Source organism: Rhincodon typus, chromosome 3 (genome assembly GCF_021869965.1).
Source record: "Rhincodon typus isolate 14 chromosome 3, sRhiTyp1.1, whole genome shotgun sequence".
Classification (NCBI taxonomy): domain Eukaryota; kingdom Metazoa; phylum Chordata; class Chondrichthyes; order Orectolobiformes; family Rhincodontidae; genus Rhincodon; species Rhincodon typus.
This window is the reverse complement of record NC_063334.1, coordinates 83,097,494-83,109,711: the sequence shown is the minus strand read 5'-3', so window position 1 is coordinate 83,109,711 and position 12,218 is coordinate 83,097,494. Positions and strand designations below refer to the sequence as shown.

General features: G+C 38.3%; 1 protein-coding gene across 7 annotated transcripts in view; it reads right to left on the bottom strand.

Annotated features, from left to right (window-relative positions):
• The window catches only part of kiaa0825 (KIAA0825 ortholog), a 357,628-nt gene that overhangs the window by 10,323 nt on the left and 335,087 nt on the right, over nt 1-12,218 (bottom strand). Inside the window, exon 21 of one of the 7 annotated variants that reach the window (XR_007261761.1) lies at nt 9,731-9,901. The exons of the other annotated variants lie outside the window; for them this stretch is intronic. The gene's annotated coding sequence lies outside the window, so the exon portion shown is untranslated. The remainder of the gene's footprint in view (nt 1-9,730; nt 9,902-12,218) is intronic. 7 annotated transcript variants of the gene reach the window in all.

The following is a 12,218-nucleotide window of genomic DNA, read 5'->3' as shown; positions in this document are numbered from 1 at the left end:
TGGGTAGTGCTCAGAATATTGGCGAAGGTTTCCCATTGTCGGGCTATCTTGAGCACGTTGCAGCCGTAGGTGTTTAAGGTTCCCGTGAAGATTTCTACATCAACTGGTCTACCCTCACCAACACAGAAGATCATCTCCTCAAAACATTCAATCAAATTTATTAAGCATGACCTCCCTCTGACAAAGCCATGCTGATTACCCCTGTATCAAACCTTGTATCTCCAAGTGGAGATTAATTCTCTCCTCCAGAATTTTCTTCAATGGTTTCCCTACCATAGATGTAAGACTCAATGGACAGTAATTCGGTGGTTTATTCCTTCCACCCTTTTTGATAAGTGGAACAACTCATGAGGTGAGAATTCTCTTGTAGAAAGATTAAAACTATAATTTTTCAAGAGCAAGATTATTGGTAGGCATGTCTTGTTAAGCAATTGGTTTCATACTCACAAAAATCATCCTTTGTACAAGAAAACAATATAGTGAAGGAATCAGGGATAGTGTAATAATTCCTCTGATAAAAAATGGTGGACTTTTGCTTTGCCATGGGGCAGAAGTCAAGCGGAGACTGAATGTTTTCCTCACAGGAGATGGAAAAAAACAGAAACATTTCCCCCTCCCCAGTTCCAGTCACAGAGCAAACAACCAGTTTAAAAATATTATTGATGGAAGATTCAGTACTGCCACAGGATGCAACACTGACCTTTTACCTCTGAGATGCTTTCAATTCCTGTCCAAACTGCTGGGCAATAAGTCTTAATTTTTTCTTTTGTTTCTGTGGGAATTTTATGTGAAATGAATTTTGATAGTTTCAGCCTAGTTTCTGGTAATGACAAATAAGGCATAAAATGTTTCTAATTTGGCATTTATTGTCTGGAAGGCTAAAGTTTGGGAAATAGAAATGTCACAATTGTGCAGTAGGGTTTGATGTGTTCAGGTCAAGGTGTTCGAAATCTGAATTAATTTTGGAAAATTTAAGCTGGACTTCACAATTTGTCATTCTGACATATACTTCATATGACAGGAACATATATAAGGATTACCAGCACCTCCATTTTCTATCCAAAATGGTGAGGTACAGTTGACCAAATGAAATGCTCCCCACAGAGGAGGGTTAAAAGTTGGGAGAACGGTGTGATCAAGCAGGAGGCTACAGGGTGGAGAACCTACTGCCGATGTGCTTTCCTCTGATCACCTCTGGTATGGAATGGCTTGCAGACTGCCATCCCGCCCCAGCTGAGTGGGTCACGTGGCGCTTCAGCCATTGTTGCTGGAAACATTCAGTTGTAGGCATAGGACCAGACATTCGTGGAGGCCAATTAGCAAACAATATTAAATTTGCCGACGGAATACTGGGGATAAGATGAGATAATTCATTCAAGGGCAGTCTGTACCTAAATAAACCACATGGTATCAAGAGGCCCATGAGAAACTGTCCCCTTCCTTCGATTGCAACCCCTCCTCTACCCACCCCGTCCAAACGGCAACCTTTTCCCCATGACTCCTAGCTCACCCTTTCTCACTTCCATCTGGGGTCAATAAGCAATTCTCAAGGTAGGCCCTACCATGGTACCAGTAGTGGTGTTGCCAGTACTGGAAAGCTTCCAGCCTGTAATTCGTTGGCAGCTCTTAAGGCCAGACATCTACTTAACTCAGGATAAATTTACTCAGGAGGATTGTGGCTGACCAAGTCAGTGCCTGATTACTGCAAAACAGCATTGAGCTTCCTGGAGAAAAAAGCAACTTGGGCCTCCCACTGGTTAACCAGTTTGCAAAATCCTTATTACCACTTTTAATTTTGTCCTTTTTTTGGATTGTCAAAAAAATTTGATGAAATACAGTTACAGCAAATTAATGGAAGTAGTTATCAAACAACAAAATAAAATAAACATAAGTAGTTATACAATAATATAAATAACTGAATGACTCTACAGATAATTAATTAGTGTAAGGTGTTATTTCATTATTTGCTCACTAAAATATCAGCTGGGAACAAATGCAGTAAAGATAAGACTTCAATTCACAAAATTCACAATTGTTTAAAAAAAGTAGAAATTCCCAGTATTGGTGAAAACAAAATATTTGTAATGTATTTTTAATTTTGTTATTAATAAAAATTAGTAGAAAATAATAGCTATTAACTGAAATCAGTATTTCTCAAACTATGTCAAGTGACTTTGAATTAACCTTATGGAAAAAAGTTATCACCAATATATTCAGTTAAGACATCTTACTTTTTATACTTAAAGTATAAACTAAATACAGACTCTTCTCTCACATCTAAAAGATTGAACGCAACTCCTACAGACAAACTAGGAATGTAACAGTCACTTGATGAACTGTTGGTGCAGCAACAGTTCATTACATTGTAGACTTTGTATTGCATGGTTTAATTCATGGTCTATGGTTTTATAATATTTTCAGACTTTTTTTCTAAATTTATTAGGAATAATGTCCTTGACTACATTACTGATCTCATCTGTATTACAGGTAGAGAAGAAACTCAGTGAGAATAAATCCGAAATAAATCATAAAGATACTAATGCTTTGTTTGACTAACTTTAGTTCCAGCAATGGATCACTTTTAGTGACACTGCTCATATTTTACCAAATCTGATCACAATTAACATAGAATTATCTTTAATGCAATAAATCTACCAGTGAAGCTTTAATGTCAAACAGCATCAATAAGATAATGATTTTTTTCCAAAGGAGAGATGGTATGACTAGGCACTTTTCATTAGTTCTTTAAAATATCTTATGCAACCAGTGGTATGACACTAAAGTGGTATGAGAGTAGAGTATCTTTTCATGATATCAAATACTGAATTGTTATTTGGCAGCAATTACCCAAGCACCAAAAGCCTCACAGACAGTTCAATAATCAACAATCTCTAGCAATCTTCAGGCAAATATGTTCATAACTTCACTTGACCCTCACACCACTTCTCACAGCTGGGACATACTGTCAACAATTCAACTATTCTAAGCATATTATCCAAAAGCATTGTACCATATTAACTGCCACAAAAAGAAAGACTTGACAACATATTTATTTAGAAAGCCCGTGGTCCATATCAAAAGAGGTGTCTGGCACTGATTTAGCACTACATTTTATACAGAACTTGGAATCCATCTTTCCAGCACAGTAAAGATGGCTTGCCCATTGGACCCAACCACAATGCAGTATCTAAGTCACAAAAAATCACAGAGTGCTCCAATGCAGAAGGAGGTCATTTGGTCCACTGTGTCTGCACCAGCTCATCCAAACGGGGTGTTCAAAAGTTCAGCTTGTACTATAGTTCCAGCAGAAGATATCGAACATTTGAATACTCAATGAAAGCTCACACTTAAGGCATATAGGCTCAGACTAGACTCATAAGCCTAGCTTGCTGTCACACAAGCTTAGACTGCTGAGTGTTCAAAATGATCAGAGGTATAGAGAGAGTGGACAGCAAGAGACTTTTTCCTAGGGTGGAGGCAGCTATTACGAGGGGGCATAGTTTTAAAGTGAGTGGAGGTAGATATAGGGGAGACTTCAGAGGTAGGTTCTTTACTCAGAGAGTGGTAGGGGCATGGGATGCATTGCCGGAGAGGGTAGTGGAGTCCACCGCATTGGGGCATTTAAGCGGCTATTAGACAGGCATATGGATGATAGTATAAGGTAGGGGTGGAGGTTAGATAGACCTTAGGTTTAGGTTAAAAGTTCGGCACAACATCGTGGACTGAAGGGCCTGTACTGTGTGTACTGTTCTATGTTCTATGTTCTAAGAGTCCGGGTGCCAGTGTTAACCTGTAGGCTGCAGGTTATCAAAGAAATCTGAGTTTTGATATACTAGGATTGCTAAGTATGAACTTGTTCTTTTTGCTCAGGATTATGGTGTTCATCCTCCTACTGTACTCCATCCAGTACTCTAGTACCTTTGCAGTTGTCTCTCAGTCAAACTCAAAACTATAGCAGACTCTTATTAAGGTGATATAACCTACAGCTAGGGCTTTAAGAGATCTTCCAAGGTTATCTGAAGTCTCTTTCAGTAAAAGTCAGCAGCCTTCTATAGTAATGTTGCATCCATTGGAGTAACTATATACAACATGAGGCAAAGGCAGAAGACAGGGACTCGGAATTTCACAATGGCAATTAGTTGCTGTTTGCATGCAATGTGGCATGACGTAATTTATAAATTTGATTGGAATACTTATTTAGTGGATGTCTTTTGATTTTTGCAATATGGCCGAGTGGATCTTATGGTACTTCATAATGTAGAATGAGACATTATCAGAAAGTATAAAGTTGATGATGATGTAATGAGGAGATAAGTTTCACATTCATATGCAGAGAGAAATTGAAGTATCAAATAACATCCTGACAGAATGTGTATAATAAGCTGCAAATCCTTCCAAAAAAACTCTAAAAAAGTAGGATTCAGCCAAAAGTTAACATTTCGAGTCCAATATGATTCTTCTTTGGAATTAAAGCTTTGTTTTTCACTCAAACATTAGTTCTGTTTATCTCTTCACGGTTGCAACCAGATCTGTTACATTTCTCCAGCACTTACTGCCTTTATTTATGGCTATAGGGGCTCTTCTCTTGTCAATTTTCCTGAACACTTTTCTCCTTTATAACTAGAGATAGCATCAAGCACTTTAAATCAGGTACAGCATGTTAGCTCCAGAATGTAGAACTTTTCTTGTACATCTTCACTAATGCCTAAACCTCAGTCTCAGAAGAGCACTTGCTTCAGTTCAGTGTGACATTGCCAATTCCCACACCAGTCATTCTAACAGCTCTCCAAGTGAGACAGCCCAATTAGTGCTGAATTATGAACAGTTTTGTACTGTAAAATATTGTCCACTGGGAGATTGACATGCGCTGCCCAAACTCATTTCACTTAGGAATAAGCATAAAAGAAAACTTACATACCATTTGACTGGGCTGAATTTAGATCCAGGCTCGAGAGGTGAAAGGACTGTATTCTAACACAATGCATTACCTTTCCTGCTCCCAATTATTTATGATTAGTGAACCTTTGATCTTCCTGTGATCAGCTATTTAAATTTACAAGGCAGTAACTAAGCTGAGTACATTCACATTCAATAATTTAGTCTTATCAAATTCTGCCCCTTCATTATATAAGTACATTACTTTCATAAGTCCACAGAATATTGCTGAATGTTTAGGAAGGACAGCAATACTACAGAAATGGATTGCTATTGATATTTAATCAATTGTCCCTGTTTTTCAAACACGGTAATTTGTATTTTAAGGTGATATCCACAGAACAAATTCTTTAAAATGGTCTGTACATAGAAGCATATCAATTGCCTGTCATTAATCTGTGCAATGAATGGAGTCTGGTCTTGAATGTAGCTAATTTTTAATGAAACGTATTTTCTCTAAAGCACAAAACTATTGCCATTTGGCAGAAACAATATTACATTCTTAAATGCTACCCCCCTCCATCCCCCAACTATGGAATTTAGTTTTCAACGTGCATTAGAACAAAAATGCGTGTTACGTATCAGTTAAGGGATGATAATTGAGCATTAACATCGCCACATTTTCCCTCTGTTCTTACACTCATAGTAAATATTTCCAGGTTTAACAAGAGAAGGTCATTGCAAGATAAACATCTGGCAGGGGAAGAATTCAGAGGAAATGTGTGAGCAAGGAGTAGGTTTTGCTGCAAGCAAATCACTACTCTCAATGACCCAACCTTTTGCAAATGGTTCAGAATGCACTCTCTACATCCATCTCTCAATTCAAACCCGACCAGTTAAACTCATGACTACCTATACTTCATTGGTCTCCTTCACTACAAAAGAGAAAGACCAGTTCTAGGTGCAGATTGAATTCTAATGTTTTATAGAGAATCACTGAGACACAAAATCTTTAACCCAATGGAGGATTTCAACATGAGTGGACATGGACTATAAGGCATGGCATTTCTATCTCAGTCATCATGGCCTGGGTAAGACACATGAAACTGGACAGAGACTATTTGAGTTTTACTGCTACCAATAGCCTTGTGTAACTAATTCCTTTCAGAACAAATAATGCCACATGTTGTCTTGGAGACAACAAAGATTAGGGCTGAATTATCACCAGACAGAATTCTCAACACACAGTGACCCATAGTACTGAATCTGCGTAGGGTTAGAATGCAATTTCTGAGGGTTTTTTAATTCAAAGATTAAATGCTGTCCTTTCATCAACATCAGCCATACTGCCTACTTGCATTAAAAAATTCCTCAATTTGATTGAAAGGCAGCTGTCTGGTATTTTCACACAGAGTGCAGAAACCAAATGTAAAATACTTCAGGATATTTCAAAGTCATAAGGAGCCTATGAAAGGATGGAGAAGGGATAAGAGAGAAATCTGGCAAATGAAGTATAATATGAGAAAGTGTGAAATTATCCACTTTGGCAGAAAGAATACAAAAGAAGCATACTACCAAAATTGAGAGAGGGAGCAGAGGTCTATGATGCAGAGAGAACTGGGTGTCCTGCCACATGATTGGCAGGTTAGTATGCAGGTACAACAAGTAATTAGGAAAGTCAATACAGTGTTGTGTTTTATTGTGAGGGAAATTGTGTGCAACAGTAGGGAGGATATGCTCGAGTTCTACAGGATATTGGTGACCGCACCTGGAGTACTATGTACAGTATTGGTCATGGTACTTAAGGAAGGATGTTAATGTGGTGGAAGCACTTCAGTGGAGGTTTACTAGACTAATATCTGGAATATGAGGAAGGGCTGGACAGTCTAGGCCTGCATCATCTGGAGTGTAGAAGAGTCAGACGTGATATAATTGAAACATATAAGATCCTGAGGGGACTTGACTGGGTGGATCTGGAAAGTATGCTTCCTTTTGTGGGAAAATCAAGGGGTTATATTTTTTAAAATAAAGGATCGCCCATCTAAAACAGAGATGAGGAAAAGAAAATTCTCTCAGAAGGCTGTGAATGTAAAATCTTTAAATATTTTTAAGACAGGAGTAGATAAATTTTTGGTTACCAAGGGGATGAAAAATTATAGAGGGTACGCAGGAATGTACAATTGAGGTTTAAATCAGATCAATCATGATCTTATTAAATTGTAGAAGAGGCTTGAAGGACCAAGTGGCCTACTTTTGTTCCTTGTTCATATGTTTGTATGTACCATAAAAAGCAATGCACTCTCAACATATGAGAAGCAAGAATGGTAAAATAATAACTGTTCGAGGTTAACCTCATTGTGATGGAGTCTGTCACTGAAGTGAAGCACCCCACTCTCATAACTTACAAGAAAAGTCTGAGTAAGAAGACTTTGACTCCACTATGAGCAACTTCAAGTAAAATTATCAGACAGCTAGGCAGCGTGCCAATGATTGCCAGTTACAATTTTGGCAAAACATTCAGACAGCCTTCAATAAAGGGAATACTAGTGGTATTTCGGAAGAGATCACAAGATAACAAGTCCATCAGAAAAAGCTCAGTGGAAAGCAAAGGCAAGGAAGTCATCATTGGTTGCAATAAACAGTTGGAGAGGTGTGTGGAACACAATCTTGAATTGTACACTAAAGAGAACACTGACACTGAAGAACACCTAAATAGCATAGTATTTCAGCCTGTTACGGCAAGGTTAGATATTGAATTCAGAACAGAGAGTTTTGCAAAGTTATCGACTCACTTGCCAAGGGCAAATCTAGTACTGAAGTGATACCACCTGAATGTGTCAAGTATAGGAGTACTTCTGCAGTATCTGCATAAACTTCTCTGACTCTGTTGAAGGGAAGGAGCATTACCCAAGGAAATGCATGATAAAAAATAGAAAAAAGATGACCACATTGCAACAACCCCTTTTATTTTCAGTTAATAGGATGTGGGAGTCAATAGCTAGGCCAGAATTTATTGCCCATCCCTAACTGCCCCGAAGAATGTCATAATGAGCTACTGTCTTGAACTGCTGCATTCTATGGGGGTCTAGGTAAACCCATGGTGCTGCTGGAAAGGGAATTCCAGGATTTTTACCTAGCAACAGTGAAGGAATGGCAATATATTTTCAGTCAGTGCGATGTACGGTTTGGGGGGAACTTGCTAGTGGCAGTACTCGCTTGCATCTGCCCTCCTTGGGCTTCTGGGTGATAGAGGTTTTGGAAGAAGCTGCTGTGTGTCTATTATATGATACACATTTCTGCAACTCTGTATTGGTGTTGAAGGGAGTAAATGTTTAAGGTAGTGGATGGGGTGCCTATGCATTATTTAGTCCTAGATAGTGTGAGACATCAACAAGAACTGACAGTTCTACCAAACTAGGTGTCCTCAGTCCACTGCTCCACAGCACTAGACCACACATACTAGACAGGAGATGAGGCCAAACGTCTTAGATATATCCTAGGCATTTCTTGGAAGAACTGGGTCACAAAAGTCCTGGACCATGCTAATGCAATCAGCACATATTCATTGCTAAGCCAACAACAGCTTGATCCCATGCATTGGATGGAGGACAGCCATGTATCCTAAGAACTTCTTTACATTGAACTCACTGTGTCTGAATTTTCAGCCATTGGATTATGACCTCTTGGCATCCATATCTACACGGCAAGGATTCTTGCAAGGTAGACATAACTTTTTACAATTTAATATAAATTTGACAACATTTGGACTATATCTTCAGTGAAAGAGTATCATTTGTGTTCAAATTCAATGCCAAGGGGTCCTCCCAGGCACCAACATGGGACATAATTTAGGTCATACACAATGATACACTACTGAAATAAAAAGGCCCTTCCTCTAATAAATGTTAGATCATATATAAATCATGATGAATGACTTTTTGTTTAAAATCTGTGCAGCTTTTTAAAAAAATATAAAACAGGCAAAATGCAGAACTTAACACAAAAGCTGAACTGGCCACAAAATGAAGTTCTTTTAACAAAGTTTTTTCATTTGTTCTTGGGATGGGGTAGGCATGTATTTGTTGTCCATCCTTAATTGTCTATGAAAAGGTGCTATAAATTTGTTCCTAATATTAATCTAACATAAAAAGTACTGAATAAAATTTTAATGTGTTTTTATTAAGGGACAGATGTCTATTTTGTGCAATATCTAACTGTTCACTTGCTTGTATGAGAGGCAGCCATTGACTTGAGCAGCAAAGGTGTATTTCAACTGCCATCACTGCATACTGCATCTTGACTGGGGCCACAATTCTCTGCTGTTATGCAGTGATGTGACTGAGTCCCTCTATTAATTATCTGTCAGTTGGTTCTTTAATTGTATTCAGTAAGACAAGGCTAAAGCATTTGTAAGCATCTTCAACCAGATCTGCCAACTGGATGATCTATCTTAGACTCCTCCTGAAGTCATCAGCATTACAGATGCCAGCCTTCAGCAAATTCAATTCACTCCTTATATCAAAAATGGTTGAAGGTACTAGACACTGCAAAGGCCATTGACTGTGACAACATTCAGGCAAATGTACTGAAGACTTGTGCTCTAGACGAGCAGCACCAATAGACAAACTATCCCAGTACAGTTATAACACCCATCTAACTGGCAATATGAAAAATTGCCACAAAATGCAGGATGAAGAACTGCCATTTGACATCAAAGGTGTTACTGTTTGCTGAATCCTATACTATAAACATTCTTTGTGTTATCATTGACCAGAAGATGTACTGAACGAACCAAATAAATTCTGTGTCTTTAAGAGTAGGTCAGAGGCTAGGAATTTTATAGTGGGTAACTCACCTCCTGACTCCTCTTCCTGCACCATCCACAAGATGCAGGTTGGAAACATGATGCAGTACTCTCCACCTGCCTGTATGAGTGCAGCTTCAACAACATTCAAGATGTTTGACATGATCCATTTAGTGGTCTGCCACACCATCTAACACCTTCAACGTTCACTCCTTTAGAAACCTGTAAATGTCAGTGAGATGTTCCAGTGAGTATAGGCCCAATTTACTCAGCCTCTTATCACAGGACAATCCTCTCATCACAGGGGCCAAACTGGTGAACCTTCACCATTCAGCCGACAGGACAAGTATATCATTCCTTAGCGAAGGAAACAAAAATGGGTCACAGGTCTTAAAGTATGCTCTTATCAAAACCCTACACAATTGTAGGAGGACTTTCATAATCTTGCACACCAATTCCTTTACAATAAAGGTTAATATACTATTTGCCTTAGTTAGTCATTGCTGAATTACCATGTTAATTTCATGTATTCCTTTTATTAGTACACTCAGACTTCTTTCAACATCAGCATTTATAAACTTCTCACTTTTAAAAAATGTAGTTTTTACTTTCTTTCTTCTAAAGTTAAGTGCATAAGTCACCTTATTGCCCACTCACATAACCCATTTACATCTCTCTGTGGCTTCGAATAGCGTACATTTCCACTTAGCCATATGTCATCAGAAAATCTAAGGTACATTACTCTCAATTTCGCTGTATAATTTATGAATATAGATTGTAAATAGTTGAGGCTCCAGCACTCCTTGTGGCACTCCTCTCATTACAGCCTGGCAACTTAAAAGTGCACAATTCATCACTAATTTTTGCTTACTCTGCATTAACTGATTCACCATGATTTTTAAAATAATGATTTATGGGATGAGGATGTCACTGCAAGACCAGTGTTTATTGCTCATCCTGAGCTGCCCTTGAGAAGGCGGTAGTGACCTGCCTCTGAACTCTTATAAGCCCATTGGGTTAGATACATCCACAATCCTGTAAGGAAGGAAGTTCCAGGATTTTGACCCAGTGATAATAAAGGAATGATGATGTAGCTTCACGTTAGGATGGTGTGTGGCATCCACCACACTCTGGCGAGGCGAATTCCACAAATTACAATCCTTTGAGAAAAGTAACTTCTTGTCATTTCTGTTTTAAATTTGCTATCCCTTATCCTAATACTATGTCCTTTCATTCTAGATTGTCCCAAGGAGGAACCATCTGCTCTACATCAGTTTTGTCAATCTCCTTTAGCATTTACGTACCACAATTAGATCTCCAATTTTTTATTCTAAATTCAAGACAGTGTAGGCCTAAACTACTCAATCTCTGTTCATAAGACAAACTCTTCATCTCTGGAATCAATCTAGTGAACCTCATCTGAACTTCCTCCATTGTAAGTACATCCCTCCTCAATTAAAAGGACTAAACTGTGCAATATTTTAGGTACGGTCTCACTAATGATTATAAAGTTGTAGCTTTGCAAATCTACCCTGTGAAGTCTTCTGACAATTGTTCATATTTCAAGAAGATTACCTCTAATTCTTTTATATTCCAATATGTCCAATCTACTCACCCTCCTTTCTCATAAAACAGTTCCCACCCACCCCCACCCCCATACCTAGTATCAGCCTAGTGAATCTTACTTGGACTACCTCTAATGCCAGTAGATCTTTCCATAGATAAGGGGCCTGAAACTGTTCACAGTATTCCGGTTGTGGTCTGGCTAGTGCCTTATACAGTTAAAACAAAATCTCCCTACTTTTATATTGCATCCCCTTTGAAATAAAGGCCAACATTCTTTTTGAATTCCCTATTAACAACTGAACTTGGATGGTGGCTTTTGGTGATTAATGGAAGAGGACTCCCAAATTTCTCTGTTCTGTAGCTTTCTGAAGTCCTTCTCCATTTGATTTCAGCTCCTCTATTCTTCCTGCCAAAGTGCAAAAGATCAAATTTCCCCTAATTATATTCCATTTCCCAAGTTTCTGCCCACTCACTTAATCTGTCTGTATCCCTCTGCAGACTCTTTGTGTCATCATCACCACTTGTCCTTTCAAGTACTTTTGTCTAATCTACAAATTTGGCAATAGTACATTCACTTTCCTCATCCAAGTCATTAATATATACTGCAAATAACTATAGCCCTGGCACTGATCCATGTGGTACACCATTAGATACAGATTGCTAACCTGAAAATACTCCCCTTATCTCAACTCTTTGTCTTCTATTAGTTAGCTAATTTTCTATTCAAGGTAATGTACCACCTTAACATGTTGGGGTCTTGTTAAGAGGCCTAATGAGTGGTACCTTATCTGAAAATCTAAATATATTACATTTACTGATTCCCCTTTATCTATCCTGCTTGCTTCCACTTCATACATATTTGTCAGGCATGATTTCCCCTGTCATGAAGCCATGCTGACTCTCTGTTTGATAATATTATGCATTTCTAAATGTGCTGCTATCAGATTGCTTATAATTGATACTAATAGTTTCT